The sequence below is a fragment of the Mercurialis annua genome, linkage group LG2 (genome assembly GCF_937616625.2).
Source record: "Mercurialis annua linkage group LG2, ddMerAnnu1.2, whole genome shotgun sequence".
Taxonomy (NCBI): Eukaryota; Viridiplantae; Streptophyta; class Magnoliopsida; order Malpighiales; family Euphorbiaceae; genus Mercurialis; species Mercurialis annua.
In genome coordinates this window covers 25,062,087-25,070,138 of record NC_065571.1, presented here as the reverse complement: position 1 = coordinate 25,070,138, position 8,052 = coordinate 25,062,087, and positions in this window count along the sequence as shown.

The following is an 8,052-nucleotide window of genomic DNA, read 5'->3' as shown; positions in this document are numbered from 1 at the left end:
TGGGAAAACAACGGGGTCAGATTTACTGAGTAGAGTTTATATAACCATTTACATTTATTAAGTTAAAAAAAACCTTAAAAACGTTTAATAAAATATTTTCATTATGGATTATCAATGAAACCCTAAACCACAATTCTAAATCCATTGTCGTGTCGGTGAGACGTATCTCAATAACCGATCCCCGACTACTACTTAATAACTAGTGAGCCCAGGAGACGTATCTTCCACCGGTGCCCTCACTAAGGTGAGACGTATCTCAAACCTACCTCAATACCATAATCATTACCGGTGCGCACGCAGTCTCGATGATGCCCATCGAGTAGCACGTTCCAAATCAAATCCACAATGCCGAAAACAGTTCAAAAGCTGTTTATACATATATACATACAAAATAAAACATTTGCTTAATAAAGAGGTAAATAGAGATATAAACTCACTGCTTGCTAAATCCACGTGATCCTGACAAGCACCTAACTCTAGTTCGCCTCTGAAGTACGAACAGTCGACGGGTCTAAATAAAATATTAGAATCATAATTAAAATTAGACCCTAACTCTAGAGAGTACTACACACCACATAGGACTAGTACACACAAAGCAAAGCCAACGTATAATCGAACACATAAGATTAAAACGTATTAAATCTATAACCCAAGTTATAGAAATCAAACCAAATAAATTATATACTAAATTACAATTTGAGTAATATATTAAACAATTTAATTTAACCCAAGTTAAAATAAATTTAGTGAGTCAGCCGAGTCATTTAAACTACCAAGCTTCTTCCCACTTCTTGGGCGACCAAAGCCTAACCCGGCCCAAAAATTTATTAAATTATAAACCCGAGTTTATAAATTAAAATACTAGATAAAATAATAATGTATTTTTAAAATAAAATTCAATAACCTTAAATCCAAGTAACCCAAGTTACAACTAAAACTTAACCATTTTAAATTAATAAAAGTTTATGGACTAAACTGTAATTTAGCCAAATTTAATATTCGAAATCAAAATTAATTATTTATTCTCAATTTACTAAATTATAAATCAAACAAAATTTCAAAAGTTATCCTCAAACAAAACTAATGGATAGAACTAAATTTAAATAAGTTTTTAGAAATTTTAGGGCTAAATTGTAAATTAGCCAAATTGACATATCAAACAAACTTAAATATAACTACCCGAGTAATTATATTAATTTGAATTAAAAAAAATTCTCATTTTTAGATTATAATTATTAAACAATTCAATTTATAAAAGAAACTCACATTACTTACAGATACAAGTAATGCCATCAATGCCAAAATTTCTCATTTGAATCACTCAATTAGAAATAGCCACAATTTAACAATAGTAATATACATTTTGATATCAAAACTTAGTAAATCCAAAGACTCCATAAGATAGCACAATGTCAAATAATAATGAATGCTCAAAACCGAAAAATCCAATCATGAGCAAAACATAGATGGATACAAAAGTTTGGCTTAAATCGCTAAAAAGGGGAAACGTTTGGATTTGTTTAGTAACATTTGTCAACGTTTGGCATAAATCGCTAAAATGGTGAGACATTTGAATTTATTTCGTAACGTTTTAAAAGTTTGGCTTAAATCGCTAAAATGGGGAAAAGTTTGGATATGTTTCGTAATGTTTGTATATGTTTGGCTTAAATTGCTAAAAAGCTGAAACGTTTGTTTTGCTTCGTATCATTTGTAAACATTCGGCTTAAATTGCTAAGAAGGTGAAACATTGAATTTGTTTCGTAACGTTTGTAAACGTTTCGCTTAAATTGCTAAAAAGGTGAAACTCTTGGATTTGTTTCGTAACGTTTGTAAACGTTTGGCTGAAATTACTAAAATGGTGAAACGCTTGGATTTGTTTCAGATTATTTGTATACGTTTTGCTTAAATTGCTAAAAAGGTAAAATGCTTGGATTTGTTTCGTAACGTTTGTAAACGTTTGGCTTAAATTTCTAAAAAGGTGGAACGCTTGGATTTGTTTCGTAACGTTTGTAAACGTTTTGTTTTATTTCGTAACGTTTGGATTTGTTTCGTAACGTTTTGCTTTAATTGCTAAAAAAAGTGAAATGATTGGATCTGTTTCATAACATTTGTAAACGTTTGGCCTAAATTGCTAAAAACGTGAAACATTTGGATTTGTTTCGTAGCGTTTGTAAACGCTTAGTTTTGTTTCGTAATGTTTGTTAACATTTGGCTAAAATCGCTAAAAGGGTAAAACGTTTGGATTTGTTTCATGATGTTTTTAAATGTTTGGCTTAAATCGCTAAAAAGGCGAAACATTTGGATTTGTTTCGAAACTTTTGTAAACGTTTAGGTTAAATAGCTAAAAAGGTGAAACGTTTGGACTTGTTTCGTAACGTTTGGAAACGTTTGGTTTAAATCGCCATAAAGGTGAAACGTTTGGATTTGTTTCATTACGTTTGTAAACTTTTGGCTTAAATCGCTAAAAAGGTGAAACGTCTGGATTAGTTTCGTAACGTTTGTAAACGTTTGGCTTAAATCGCTAAAAAAGTGAAACGTTTGGATTTGTTTCGTAAAAATTTTAAACGTTTGGTTTTGTTTCGAAACGTTTGGATTTGTTTCGCAATGTTTGTAAATGTTTAGCTTAAATCGCTAATAAAAGGTGAAACATTTGAATTTGCTTAGTACCGTTTGTAAATGTTTGGCTTAAATTGCAAAAAATGTGAAATGTTTGGATTTGTTTCATAACGTTTGTAAACGTTTGGCTTATATTGCTTAAAAGGTGAAACGCTTGGATTTGTTTCGTAAAGTTTGTAAACGTTTGGCTTAAATTGCTAAAAAGGTAAAACGCTTGGATTTGCTTCGTAACGTTTGTAAACATTTGGCTTAAATTCCTAAAAAGGTGAAACGCTTGGTTTTGTTTCGTAACGTTTGTAAACGTTTGGCTTAAATCGCTAAAAATATGAAATGTTTGGATTTGTTTCGTAAAGTTTTAAAAGTTTGGATTAGTTTCTTAACGTTTGTAAACGTTTGGCTTAAATTGCTAAAAAGGTGAAACATTTGGATTTGTTTCGTATCTTTAGTAAACGTTTGTTTTATATCGCTAAAAAGGTGCAATGTTTGGATTTGTTTCGAAACGTTTGTAACGTTTGTAAACGTTTGGCTTAAATTTCTAACAAGGGTTTCGTAACGTTTAAACGTTTGGATTAATTTTGTAACATTTGTAAACATTTGTCTTAAATCGCTTAAAAGGAGAAACGTTTGGATTTGTTTCGTAAAGTTTGTAAAGATTTCGCTTAAATCGCTAAAAGGTGAAAACGATTGGATTTGTTTCGAAACATTTGTCAACGTTTGGCTTAAATCGCTAAAAAGGTGAAAGATTTGGCTTAAATCGCTAAAAAGGTGAAACATTTGGATTTGTTTTGTAAAGTTTGCCTTAAATTGTTAAAAAGGTGAAATGTTTGGTTTTGTTTCGTAATGTTTGTAAATGTTTAGCTTAAATCGCTAAAAAGTTGAAACGTTTGGATTTGTTTTGTAACGTTTGTAAAGATTTGGCTTAAATTGCTTAAAAGGAGAAACGCTTGGATTTGTTTTGTAATGTTTGCAAACATTTGGCTCAAAATGGCTAAAAAGGTGAAACACTTGGTTTAATTTGTTTCGTAACGTTTGTACATATTTGGCTTAAATCGCTAAAAATGTGAAACATTTGGATTTGTTTCGTAAAGTTGGTAAATGTTTGGCTTAAATTGCTAAAAAGGTGAAACGCTTGGATTTGTTTCGTAACGTTTGTAAACGTTTGGCTTATATTGCTAAAAAGGTGAAACGCTTGGATTTGTTTCGTAACGTTTACAAACGTTTGGCTTAATTTTCTAATAAGGTGAAATATTTGAATTTGATTCTTAACCTTTATAAGGTGAAACGTTTGGATTTGTGTCGTAACGTTTGTAAACGTTTGGCATAAATTGCTAAAATGGTGAAACACTTGGATTTGTTTCGTAACGTTTGTAAACGTTTGCCTTCAATTTCTAAAGAGGTGAAACGCTTGGATTTGTTTTGTTACGTTTGTAATTATTTGGCATAAATTGCTAAAAAGTTGATAAACTTGGTTTTGTTTCATAACGTTTTTAAACGTTTGGCTTAAATTGTTAGATATGGGAAACGTTTGGATTTGTTTCGTAACGTTTGTAAACGTTTTGCTTCAATCGCTAAAAATGTGAAACGTTTGGATTTGTTTCGTAACATTTGTTAACGTTTGGCTTAAATCTCTAAAAAGGTGAAATGTTTGGATTTGTTTGAAACATTTAAAGCGTTTGGCTTAATTCAGTAAAATGGGAAAACCTTTGGATTTGTTGCGTAATGTTTGTAAACATTTGGTTTAAATCGCTAAAAAGGTGAAACATTTGGTTTTGTTTCCTAAAGTTTGTTAACGTTTGTATTAAATCGCTAAAAAGGTGAAACGTTCGGATTTGTTTTGTAAAGTTTGCCTTAAATTGTTAAAAAGGTGAAATGTTTGGTTTTGTTTCGTAACATTTGTAAATGTTTAGCTTAAATCGCTAAAAAGTTGAAACGTATGGATTTGTTTCGTAACGTTTGTAAACATTTGGCTTATATTGCTTAAAGGGAGAAATGCTTGGATTTGTTTTGTAATGTTTGCAAACATTTGGCTCAAAATGGGTAAAAAGGTGAAACACTTGGTTTTATTTGTTTCGTAACGTTTGTAGACGTTTGGCTTAAATCGCTAAAAATGTGAAACATTTGGATTTGTTTCGTAAAGTTTGTAAATGTTTGGCTTAAATTGTTAAAAAGATGAAAAGCTTGGATTTGTTTCGTAACGTTTGTAAACGTTTGGCTTATATTGCTAAAAAGGTGAAACGCTTGGATTTGTTTCGTAACGTTTACAAAAGTTTGGCTTAAATTGCTAATAAGGTGAAATATTTGAATTTGATTCTTAACCTTTGTAAGGTGAAACGTTTGGATTTGAGTCTTAACGTTTGTAAACGTTTGGCATAAATTGCTAAAATGGTGAAACGCTTGGATTTGTTTCGTAACGTTTGTAAACGTTTGCCTTCAATTTCTAAAAAGGTGAAACGCTCGGATTTGTTTTGTTACGTTTGTAATTGTTTGGCATAAATTGCTAAAAAGTTGATACACTTGGTTTTGTTTCGTAACGTTTGTAAACGTTTGGCTTAAATTGTTAGATATGGGAAACGTTTGGATTTGTTTCGTAACGTTTGTAAACGTTTTGCTTCAATCGCTAAAAATGTGAAACGTTTGGATTTGTTTTCGTAACCTTTGTAAACGTTTGGATTATTTTCGTAACCTTTGTAAACGTTTCTCTTATATTGCTAAAAAGGTGAAACGTTTGGATTTGTTTCGTAGCGTTTGCAAACATTTGGCTTAAATCTCTAAACGGTGAAACGTTTGGATATTTTTCTTACCGTTTGTAAACGTTTGGCTTATATCGCTAAAAAGGTGAAAAGTTTGAATTTGTTTCACAACGTTTGTAAACGTTTGGCATAAATTGCTAAAAAGGTGAAACACTTGGATTTGTTTCGAAACGTTTGTAAACGTTTCCTTTATATTGCCAAAAAGGTGAAACAATTGGAATTGTTTCGTTACGTTTGTAAATTTTTGGCCTAAATTGATAAAAAGGTGATACGCTTAGTTTTGTTTCGTAATGTTTGTAAACGTTTGGCTTAAATTTCTAAATATGGGAAACGTTTGGATTTGTTTCGTAACGTTTGTAAACGTTTGGCTTCAATCTCTAAAAATGTGAAACGTTTGGATTTGTTTCGCAACGTTAAAAACGTTTGGCTTAAATCGCTAAAATGGGAAAACGTTTGGATTTTTTTCGTAACGTTTGTAAACATTTGGTTCAAATCGCTAAAAAGGTGACACGTTTGGTTTTGTGTCGTAACTTTTGTAAATGTTCGACTTAAATCACTAAAAAGGTGAAATTTTTGGATTTGTTTCGTAACATTTGTAAGCATTTTGCTTAATTTTCTAAAGCTTGGGTTTGTTTCGAAACGTTTGTAAACGTTTGGCTTAAATTGCTTAAAAGGGGAAACGCTTTGATTTGTTTCGTAACGTTTGGAAACGTTTGGTTTAGTTTTGTATCGATTGTTAACGTTTGGCTTAAATTGCGAAAAAGGTGAAACGTTTGGATTTGTTTCGTAACATTTTTAAACGTTTGGCTTAAATCGCTAAAAAGGTAAAACGTTTGGATTTGTTTCGTAGCGTTTGTAAACATTTGGCTTCAATCGTTAAAAAGGTTAAGCGTTTGGATTCGTTTCATAATGTTTATAAACGCTTAACATAAATCGCTAAAAAGGTGAAACATTTGGATCGGTTTCGTAACGTTTAAACATTCGGCTTAAATCGCTAAAATGGGGAAACATTTGGATTTGTTTCGTAATGTTTGTATATGTTTGGCTTAAATCGCTAAAAAGGTGAAACACTGAATTTGTTTCGTAACGTTTGTAAATGTTTGGCTTAAATTGCTAAAAAGGTGAAACGCTTGGATTTGTTTCGAAACGTTTGTATACGTTTGGCTTAAATTACTAAAAAGGTGAAATTCTTGGATTTGTTTCGGAATATTTGTAAACATTTTGCTTAAATTGCTAAAAAGGTGAAACTCTTGGATATGTTTCATAACGTTTGTAAACGTTTGGCTTAAATTTTTAAAAAGGTGAAACGCTTGGATTTTTTTCGTAACGTTTGTAAACGTTTTGTTTTCTTTCGTAACGTTTGGATTTGTTTCATAACATTTGTAAACGTTTTTCTTTAATTGCTAAAAAGCGAAACGGTTGGATTTGTTTCATGACATTTATAAACGTTTGGCCTAAATTGCTAAAAAGGTGAAACGCTTGGATTTGTTTCGTAATATTTGTAAACGTTTAGATTTGTTTCCTAATGTTTGTTAACATTTGGCTAAAATCGCTAAAAAGGTGAAACATTTGGATTTGTTTCGTAACGTTTTTAAATGTTTGGCTTAAATCTCTAAAAAGTTTAAACATTCGGATTTGTTTGGTAACGTTTGTAAGCGTTTGGCTTAAATCGCTAAAAAAGCGAAACGTTTGGATTTGTTTCGAAACGTTTGTAAACGTTTGACTTAAATAGCTAAAAACGTGAAACATTTAGATTTGTTTTATAATGTTTGCAAAGGTTTGACTTAAATCGCTAAAAATGTAAAACGTTTGGATTTGTTTTGTAACGTTTGTAAACGTTTGGCTTAAATCACTAAAAAGGTGAAACGTTTGGATTAGTTTCGTAAAGTTTGTAAACGTTTGACTTAAATCGCTAATAAAAGGTGAAACTTTGAACTTGCTTCGTACCGTTTGTAAACGTTTGGCATAAATCGTTAAAAAGAATGTTTGGATTTGTTTCGTAACATTTGTAAACGTTTGGCTTATATTTCTAAAAAGGTGAAAAGCTTGGATTTGTTTCGTATCGTTTGTAAACGTTTCGCTTAAATTGCTAAAAAGGTGAAACGCTTGGATTTGTTTCGTAACGTTTGTAAATGTTTCCCTAAAATTGCTAAAAAGGTGAAAGGCTTGGATTTGTTTCGTAACATTTGTAAATGTTTCCCTTAAATTGCTAAAAAGGTGAAACGCTTGGATTTGTTTTGTTACGTTTGCAAATTTTTGGCTTAAATTGCGAAAAAGGTGATACGCTTGGTTTTGTTTCGTAATGTTAGTAAACGTTTGGCTTAAATTGCTATATATGTGAAACGTTTGGATTTGTTTCGTAACGTTTGTAAACGTTTGGCTTCAATCGCTAAAAATGTGAAACGTTTGGATTTTTTTCTCAACGTTTAAAACGTTTGGCTTAAATCGCTAAAATGGGAAAACGTTTGGATTTGTTTCGTAATGTTTGTAAACGTTTGGCTCAAATAGGTAAAAAAGGTGAAACGTTTGGTTTTGTTTCGTAATGTTTGTAAATGTTCGGCTTAAAGCGCTAAAAAGGTGAAATTTTTGGATTTGTTTCGTAACATTTGTAAACGTTTTGCTTAATTTGCTAAAAAGGTGAAACGCTTGGATTTGTTTCGTAACTTTTGTAAACGTTTGGCTTAAA